The 10275-nt window shown below is 34.9% G+C and overlaps 1 long non-coding RNA gene across 1 annotated transcript; it reads left to right on the forward strand.

Moving 5' to 3' along the window:
• Positions 1–5825: 5825 nt before the first annotated feature.
• On the forward strand, positions 5826–9889 carry LOC144994678 (uncharacterized). Its single transcript, XR_013658272.1, has 5 exons — positions 5826–6107; positions 6633–6667; positions 7166–7323; positions 7949–8043; positions 9401–9889. It is a non-coding gene; the product is annotated as an uncharacterized LOC144994678 (long non-coding RNA).
• Positions 9890–10275: the final 386 nt, after the last annotated feature.

Raw genomic sequence — 10275 nt, forward strand, 5'->3', positions numbered from 1 at the left:
CCTAGAACATAATAGGAGGGTTAAAAGCAAAGTTTGGCCTCACAGATGCAGTCATTTTGACCACGTCTCTGCAGAAAAGTCTTTCCTAACAATTTCTCAAGATCAGCAGACACCTACTGGGTGCAGCTCAACCAGTACCTCATAGTTTGAGTTTCATTAAATCTGCCAAATATAGGCACAACATTGTAGTCATGCCATCCTAGAGTACTATAGCTTTAGAAAGAAAACAAGGACTTTCCCCAAGCAGCTTTCAAAGCTCTGGTGTCTAACAAGTGCAAAGACCACACATGTTGGAGTACCGCATGAGGATGAGCAAAGCTGTTATTGTCAGAGTTAACAAGTGAATATCAGAGTTTTGCAATCTGACTCATACTCTGTCTTTTTTTGGGTCCTTAATGTTTCCTGATAAATCTGCATGTATTTTTGAAGGTTCTATTTCGAAACTAAAACTGGAAGCAAATACATGATGGATTTCAATGACTCAAACAAGAAGGAATGGCATTGCTCTGGCATCTCAGCAGCAGCATGCCACAGATGCACAGCTTTCTTTCAAAGCTGATCTTGGGTCTCCAGGTGTCAGTTACTTTTTTGGTTGACTGATCTGATTTTCTTCAGAAGCTAAGCCTAAGAACACAAAATCATATAATCTTGGATACTTGCAAAATTATGATCCAAGCTGGTTTTCTTTTCTTCTTTTTGTGATAGGTTATTTGAAACTGAGCAGAATGTCCACTCAGTATCCGTTTCCCTCTTAAAGGTTTAGAGGTTACATCCTTGCTCTTGAAAGGCAGACACTAACATTTAAAAGGCCTAAAGGACTGTAGGGTTGCCACTTGTGACCTCCAAATGGCATTCATTCCTTGTCTGTCTTGTGTGAAACATTTCTGTTGACACCTTGCAATGTGGTGTTGATGAGTTAATCTAGCAGCTGAGTTTGTCCTTTAACTACACCCGGCCCCCTGTAGATCTTCTGAAGAAAAACAGCCCTTATCTCTACGTGAGAGGGAAAAATAAGGGTCCCAGTGGCTGTAAATTCACAGGATGCCAGTGTAAGCAGGACAAAGCTTGCCCTCCTTTGTGTATGGAATGCCCTGTCATCTCTGTTTATGTTCATGACCTCACTAGAGTTAAATTGGTCTCAAGATTTGCTACTGTACAGAGTAGACAATATTGGGGACTAAGAAAACTAAAATGTTTTCCTCTTTCTAAGGTTGCTCAGCCAAAGTGTAAAGCACCACAAAATCATTTGGCTCCTCTACCAAAACAGAGTTTTATACAGGGTTCAGTTCCCTGTAGGTCCAAAAAGGAACCACAGGATCAGACAGCTTTGCTTCAGCTATGCTGGATCAAGTCCAGGGTTTCCAGAGTTCAGGACAACAAAAATAGGCTCAGTGCATTATCAACTCTGCTTATGAAATCCACATGAATTCCTCTACCTTATTGTATGTCTGTGGACAGATCACTTACTTCTCAGAACCACCATGGATTATTAGGCAATCCCATAAAGACATCAGACAGCTTTGGAAAGTTCTTCTCAGTATAGCTTTTAATAAAGTCATTAACAAGGTGACTACATATAGTTATTGAAAATAATATGTGCGTGTTATGGGCAAAACCATGTAAACAGAGCACAATGCTGCATCAAGAAGTCAAGTCAAATCAACATTCAGTTTCTTTTATGTCAAACAAAAGAATCTTTCCACATCTGTCTCGTACTCTGTGACAAGAGAACTGGGCTTTTTTCCACATTTCTAGCACTTTCCAAATTTGCAGCAAGCTTCTATGTTAATGTGATGGACACATTCATAGGTCTGGACATCAGTTGCAGTGAATCCTTGAAGGCAGTAGGGATTTTCACAGTTTGCCTCTTTTAAGGTGGTGTCATCTGCAATTTTGGTGAAAAATTGCAGATGACACCAAGATTTGGTGAAACCATTAACAACCACATCCTATGCTGTTTATATATATATATATATATATATATATATATATATATATATATATATATATATATATATATATATATATATATATATATATATATATGCATATGCATAAGGAGTCTCAAATTATTGTGTTGAATGCAATTAATTACAGATATTTTAGAGCATTTTTTTTATTGCAATAATCTCATTTACACGTTGAACAGTAGCTTCTGTGAAGTCCGATCATGTCTGATAATGCACACTAACAAGGGCATTATCCCGCTTTTACCATGATCATTTACAAAAAATTATAATAAATCAATTTTAAGGACTCCAATATTGTATTTAATTGTTTACTAACTAAAACGCAGTACAGCATCATGGAGACCTCGCTCTGCTCTCGCTCTTTTCTCTCGGAGTTAAATAAAGCATCATTTCAGAGGGACAGTTTACCTCTTCCTCCGTTTTTTTGTCCAGTTTAATAAAGTTTATTTAAAAACAAAACAAAATCCAAAGTCTAAATCAATGAGTTATATCGCTAGAGGAGACATGCCCGCTTTAGAAGCCTGGCCGACGGTGGCAGAGCGCAACGCCATCTTGGTGAGGTCGACGACACCCACATGACAATGATTTCTATTGCTTTTAGTGGTGTCTAAGTAGCTTTTATATACTTTATATATTTTTAAATTTATATATATTTATACATATATGTAAATATATTATATTTATATATATAATATATATATTGATATATCATTCGTTGTTGTTAAAGAAAAGAAACAGTCAGCCTTAAAAGCTCAAACTTTAATGAAAATGCATTGTTGCAGGACTTCTTACAAATAAAAAAATTATTACAAAGAATTTTTAAATAAAATTTCGAAACATTTAGAAGTTTTAGACCTCTTTGACATGTCATTTAAATTATTTAGAAAAACCCAACAATAAGTCATCAACAATAATAATAATAATAATAATAATAATAATAATAATAATAATAATAATAAATCAATAGTAAGTCAAAACAATCAATAAATAATAACAATAAATAAATAATAAGCCAATAAATAATAAAAAAATAAGTCTATTGATAATAATAATAAAAAAATAAATATTCAAAAGAAGTCCAAAAGTGAACAATAGATTTACCCTAAAAAAAACAAAAAACAACAACAACAAAGAAAAAAAACAGATTTATACTGATTCATGTGAGTGATCAATTTGTGTAACACAGATGTTATGGTGTCGGGTTTCAAGCAAACAGTCTGGCCTCTCATCAAAATCTGTTTCCACAAAATGTTTTGAACATAGCCAGACTGTATTACTAGCGGTCTCCAACCCCCGGGTACCGGTCCGTGGTTCGTTTGGTACCGGGCCGCACAGATATAATAAATAACTTACATGACTTCCGTTTTATTTATTTCGGAATCTGAAAGATGTTTTATTTTGAAAAATTGCCCAATTCTCTGTTCCATCCGTCTATGTCACTCTTGACGCAGGCCAAGGCGCTCTTCCCGGTCACGTGTTAGGTTACCGCTAAAATAAAACCCAGGAGCTAGCAAAATGAGTAAAAAACAAAACATCTTTGGAAAATTTCTTGGCCTAGGGGAAAACGCCCAGAAGAGTAGCCCTCCACTTCCAAAAAAAAGAAAGCAACATTTAATAGACAGTACTTCTTTTTTGCACCATGAGTGTGGGAAGGGGAGAGGATGATGACACCTGTGCGATGTCCAATGACGTGCCTATCAATTTGAAAGCTCAGAGCTCATCTTGTCTCGTCTCTGTTCCTCCTTCGTTGTAGCATTGCTACAAAAATCCACCGCCACATCTTAAAGACCGGTCCGTGAAATCTTTGTATGACGTCATACCAGTCCGTGGCGTTAAAAAGGTTGCAGACAACAGAATTAGATCACTATGGACCTGCTTTCTCTTCTGTTTGCATTTGTTGCAGATTGAAAGAAAAACACCTGGGCTGTGTAAAAGTAAAGGTTAGAATTCTATTAAGAAAAAAAAAACATCACAAACCCACTTTAGGTACCTTCCGATTTTTGAGCCACAATGTCACAAATTTACCTGAAAATCCCTCAAACCAGTTTTTTTTTACAGCAATTTAGGTTAAAGACAATTATGATTTAAAAATTGATTCATTAGATTGAACAATTATAGGTCAGGATTAATAGCACAAACAATTATCTCATGACAGTACTAGTATATATTTGTAATTGTGTTTTGTTAAGGAACATTGGCCAAAATGCCAGCAAGTAAGGTTCCCATATTTCTACTCCAGTTGTTCTTGTCTTTAACACACACTCGAGCCTCAACTTGAGCCCATTTGTTTTCTGTTACTGCCGCACAAGTTATTAGCCTGTCAACAGGATGATAAACTCCTGCCATGGGTGTTACGTCAATTGCTAGATCCCACATTAGCCAGTAAAACCTAATGGTGGACAAGAATGAAGATTTTTTTATTTGCAGAGTAACACCACATCTGACTGATGGGCAGCTGCACTCACTGAGTAGTCAGTGGCAGAAAATTAAAAATGACCACATTTCATAGTAGTAAAAACAAAAAGTTCTATTAAATTAACCGACAAACTTGAATAAATTCTATTCATTGCACAAAAAAAGATTATAAAATCATGTAAAAAATTAAATGAATAAATAAATTGAGGATTCTGGTCAATTTACTGTTTATTGTTTTACTGTTAAGTTTCTAGTACCGACTGTTACTTGATTTTTACTTTAATATACTATCCAAAACAGAAGAGCTCAAACATTTTAAATTCTGATAACAAGCTTCATTGAGTTTTGTGTAAAGAACAAAACTTATTATAGAAATTAGCGCTATAAATTAACATTTGGAAGCCATTTTTAAACTTAAGATGTTGAATTATTGTTATGCCCTTTTCCTGTCTAGGGGAGAACTAGAGCAACGCTTTTAAACCCTGGTCCTCAATTATGGTCCTACATTTTTTTTAAATCCAACCCTGCTCAAACACACCTGCCTTTGATGACCGTCATTGTCAGGCTTCTGATGGGCTGAATCAGGTGTGCATAAGCAGAGCAACTTGACAACATGCAGGACAGTGTTCAGAGGACCAGGGTCAGGGAAAACGCTGTTCTAGAGGAAAGAACAACATAAAAGAAAACCTCAATCATTAATCAAGACAAAAGAAGAAGAAGAGGGAAATGATAAACAATAACTTAAAGAGGTTAACCAAAAAGGTTTCTGGGTGAAACAAGGCCAAAATAACAAACAAAAGCTACTTTCCTAATCCCAAAAAAAACAACACTAACCTCCCCGGACGAAGAAACAGGAGATAACAAGTACTAAAGAAAATGGCAGTTCACTCCTACAGCGTCAATAAACAATAACTATAAGTCAGACTAAAAAGGAACTATACAGTGTGCCTTTACAAAAGAACACTAAAAAGCACAAGTCTGCTCAACAGAAGTCATAGTGACAAATGATTAATCACTTATTGAAAATTGTTAAATTGATTGACTTTTAATGATATTACTTCACTTTCTCCAAAAATTGATAAATTGATTCAAAAATCTTTCCTAATGTAGCATAATTTTGCACATGTTTTTAACTTTTGATACTTGATGAAATTTTGCTATGAAAATTCCTGAAACAGTGTTGTGTCTGCTTTACTGATATAGTATTATGTTTTATTCATATGAATGGCTTTATAAGTAACATAATCTGCATATATTTCTGCATTTGCCATGTTGATTTCTAAAATAGTTATTTTTACATAATAATTAAGTAATTCATCTTTGTCATGTGCTTTATCGATATCTTATGATTTTTAATTCTGTCTGATAAAAACTGGGAACCGGATATTGATAAATCATGTAATAAAATGGTTATAGTATACACTGTAAACCCGGATAGTCCAATGAGCTCAAAAGTTTTATAATCACTGAACTCAAAAGTAACAAACAAGTTGAGTCAGCTTAAAACCTATAAGCCGATTCAACTTTTGCCACAGTTATATGTTTATTGGACTAAAACATTTTGAGTAAATGAAACCTTGGAGTCAAAACTTATGAGTAATGAGACGTGATGACGTCATAACGTACGCCCATGAACGTGAACTCAGCCACAGAAGTCTTCAAGATGGCGGAGGTCTGATGCGAGTGTCAGCTGGCCCAAGTTGATAACTCACATACGTCTAGGTAAGTCGTATTATTTTATTTTTTATTATATTTTATGACTTTCGCCTCTGTATTATATTTTTTTTACTTCTTTTGATGTTCCTTCTAGTATATCCTTTGTATTCATGACGTGCTCCATGAGTTTGTATATCTTCGAATATTTGTTCTGAATTAAACAATTATGTATGTTTTGCAGTATCATGTCACCAGAGAATTATTGCTTGTGGTTAAAAGAAGTTGTGGGGGCAAAGTTTCAAGTTTTATGTTTACCGAGTTGGTTGGCGCACATTTTAAATTATCTAACCGTTCCTACTAGCTAACCGTTACTACTAGCTAACCGCTAGCTAGCTCTGGCAGAGCGGCTGCCACAGCCACATATACGACTCGGTGGGAATTGCCTTTTTTTCTACTACTTTTTACCACAGGCTCTGTGATTTGGTAATCGTTATGTTTTTGTGTAACTTGTATTTCACGTAGTAACCTAATAAATGCAAATGTGGGCTAAGCTAGCTGCCTTACGCTAACATGTTCTCGTATCTTCTTCAGTGAACCGGCGGTGCGTTTGAAAAATAAGAGCGTAGGTAAGTTTTGATTGTAAAAAAACATGGCTGCAATATCTAAGACACGAGCGGCTCTCAGTCCAATGAATCCTCCGGCTTTGGAGAACATTTGACCTTATTGACCAATTAAACTAATCATAAATAAGTAAAAATGTCAAAGCTACCTTTAATGTTATGTAGCAGTTATAACTTTGTCCTGAATTGGGCTCGAGTTAAAGTACTAAATGTATCATAAAGTTTGCTTAATACTCAAAAACTGTATTTTGGCCAATGGTTTGGTTGTGATTTGTGTTTCACAATCATGTCAAATATTTTAAAATAACTTTTTTGTCTCTTCCTAAAACATCCTCTATGTCATTCTAGCTAATGCACAAGTATTTAAAAAATATTAATATAAATCATAGATTACATATTGTGGACATAGTATTGAGGCTATTGTGAAATGCAGCGGTTTTTCCAAGCTACCAGTAGCTTGAAAAAGCTTTAAAATGTGTTTAACATTTGTACATTTTTTTGTAGATGTGAGCTGAGTTTCATCGCATCACAAATGTCAACCTGGAAAAACAGTTTTATTTTGACCTGGAGAGGCAGACGCAGAGGATGCTGATCTTTTTGAGACAGAAGGCAGCACGAACCGGAAGGCTCTATGCGACATTCTGCACCTCTATGATAAACAGGTGAGGTGTAACTGCATGGCATAATCAACATTATGCATTAGTATAGCTAAAAGACGGGAATGACTTGGATCGGTTCATATGAATTACTGAGCGTTTCTAATAAAGTGAATGAGTGTAAATGTTTACTTCATTGGAGAAAAAATCATCAACGTTGATCCCAATGCATTTCTGTGAGGTCTGCCAGAACTGTCAGTAATTTTAAGACTCTTTTAAAAACACATCTTTTTACTCAGGCTTTTAACTCCAGTGAGCATATCTAGTGGGCCAGCTTGTTCATTGTTCATTTTATTAATCTTATTCTTTTATTGTTTTATTGCTTTTATTGTTCAATTGATTTTATTGTTTTATTCCTATTGTTTCTTTATTGCATCGTATTGTTTGTGATTTTAGTTGATTTTATGTTAAGCACTTTGGTTGCCTTGGCTTTTATAAGTGCTATACAAATAATAAATTGATTGATTGATTGATTGATTGATAATGTCATCTTATGTTTGGTGTATTTTTTGAAATAACTGTACAATTTTAAGATTATTAAAAAGACTAGATGAACTGAACTGAGCCAGACCAAAGGGTGCAGTCATTTGATATATGTTTGCCATATTAATTTGCCTTTGTCTCTATGCAGCAAGAGCAGACTGCTGATGTCAAATGTACTCCTGTCCTGTACTGGCTTCTAATATACAAACGTGAGGAGGACCCACAGTTCTTCAAAGTTTGGATGTAAGTACTTTATGACGGATAATGTTTTATTCACTATATAGTACCAGTGACAGTGTGCTGGTTAATACTCCAGCTGTGTGGGTAATACAACTTAACCAGAAAGTCGTGCCAAAGCAATGTTATGTGGCAAAGCACATAGTCTCCTAAAATATTGCACTCCAGCTCATCTGTGCTCCTGTACCTTACCGTGGATCTCGACTATGGCTCGTCTCTGGCCCACAGCCGTCCCCTATTTCATCTGGATGACGCCAATCTGCTGGACTTTAAAAATGCAGTTGTTGAGCTAGAAAATGTAATTCTTCTCAAAGAGTTCTGGTACATCGCCTGTCCGTCCTGGGGAGGATTTTTTTTTTATTTTATTTTTATAAAGGAGTTTTTACTAACGGTGTAAGAGGGTCTAATGGCAGGGATGCCCAGTTTAGTTTAGTCTGTTTAGTTTAGTTTAGCCAATACCTAATGTATTATGATTTCATGTTCTTGTACAATTGTCGGTATGAAGCCCATGGAGACGACTTTTGTTGTGACATAGGACTTTATAAACAAAATTGAACTGAATCTTTGCTCTTAAGTTGCATTGGCAAGAAGGTGACATTCTTTCCAGCAGGTTGTGTCATTTTTATGGAGATGTTCTGTGCTGTAGTTGAAAAACTGCCCCATAACAAAGACACAACCTGGTGGAGAGTAACGAGTGCTAACTGTGAGAGCATGACATCAGGAAAGAGTTCCAGAGGGTGAATACTAGGTAAGAAGCCGGGGCGGATGGAATTCCTGGACGTGTCCTGAAAGGTGCTGACCATCTAACACAAGCTGAGAGTTATGTTGGTGAAACTGGTTAGGTGGAGGGAGGGGTGGGGTTTGGGTGAATAAATGTGATCCTGTTTTCAGATTGTCATGTTACAAAAGCTTTTGTTTGTTTTTTTGTGTACAGTGCCTTATGGAATCATGATGATTCTTACAAATAGTCTTATTTTGATTTCATTATATTTTGTATTATATAAGCTCTGTTCTTCCAGATCCTTTTCAAGCAATAAATCAAGCTCTACATGACTTTAGTTAAAGATCACTGTATTGAATTAAGCAAATGTGATTTAAGTGACGTTTTTGTTTTATTTTCTGTCTTTTTAATCAATGCATTTTATCATTTCTGTAATGAGTTTGATAAATATGTGTAAATTCTTTATTGCTTTGACTACAATGCTTGAAATCATACATTTAAATCAACTTTAATAATTTTCCTGATGTGTAATTTCTGACCTTCTCTTAAAATGTCAATTTCAGGTTGTAGTTTTTGCATAAAGTTTTCTTCCCTCAAGCGATCAATTCTTTCTTTAATACTACACTTTTTTTTCATTTGCAGATTAAAGAGTCACCAGAGGCAGACATCAGCAGCACCTCTGTTGGCATTCTGACCGTCAGCAACAACAATACAAATTCAGTTCATTTCTGTCCGCTCAGTACAGCAGTTGTGGTGGAAGATGAGCTTGTGGTAGGCGACATTCCCAAATGGGTATTTTTTTGAGCGCTAATGTTTTTAGGGAAAGGGCAGCCTAAGAAAATACAGTTTTATGTGGGAAAAGTGTTAAAAAAAAAAAAGGCTGATATACAATTTTTGCTTTTCTTGAAATGTAAGAATGCTCTTTTTTATAAAGTTGTATAAAGAAATGGTGTAAAAAAGATTAGAGCTCATTTTTTTTCTTTTCTTGAAGACTGATTTTTTTTTCTTTTTTTTTATGGCTTGTGCACTTTTTCTTAACACAAATTGTGCAGTGTTTTCCTTTTTTCTTGTACCACAAGTTGTTCAAATGTACTTGTGTAAGGTGGTTTAAAAATAAACTTGCAATTAAAATTCTGCCTCAGTTTTTCTTTTGTAAGAATGGTCCTGACTAAGAAGGACAAATAAGAGTAGTTTAGACTTCAAATGATTAATTTTGAGTTGAGATATATTAAACTTTTTTAGTTAATTAACTAATGTATTAAGGTTCAATACAAACAAAATATTCTAGTTCATTAAAGTAAGAATGTTTAAGTTAGTTAAATAAAAAGTTATAGTTTAATTTTAGTTAAATAGTTTTATTTTACTCAACTCAAAGATTTTAAGTTCTAGTAACTTATACTTTTTAAGTAGGTCAACTTAAAAATTATTATGTAATCTGTTTCCTCAAAAATTTTGAGTTCACTGAACTTATTCGGGTTTACAGCGAATTTATATAATCCCACCCCATTATAATGGGG

Source organism: Oryzias latipes, chromosome 10 (genome assembly GCF_053564925.1).
Source record: "Oryzias latipes strain Hd-rR chromosome 10, Olatipes_Hd-rR_3.1".
NCBI classification, from domain to species: Eukaryota; Metazoa; Chordata; class Actinopteri; order Beloniformes; family Adrianichthyidae; genus Oryzias; species Oryzias latipes.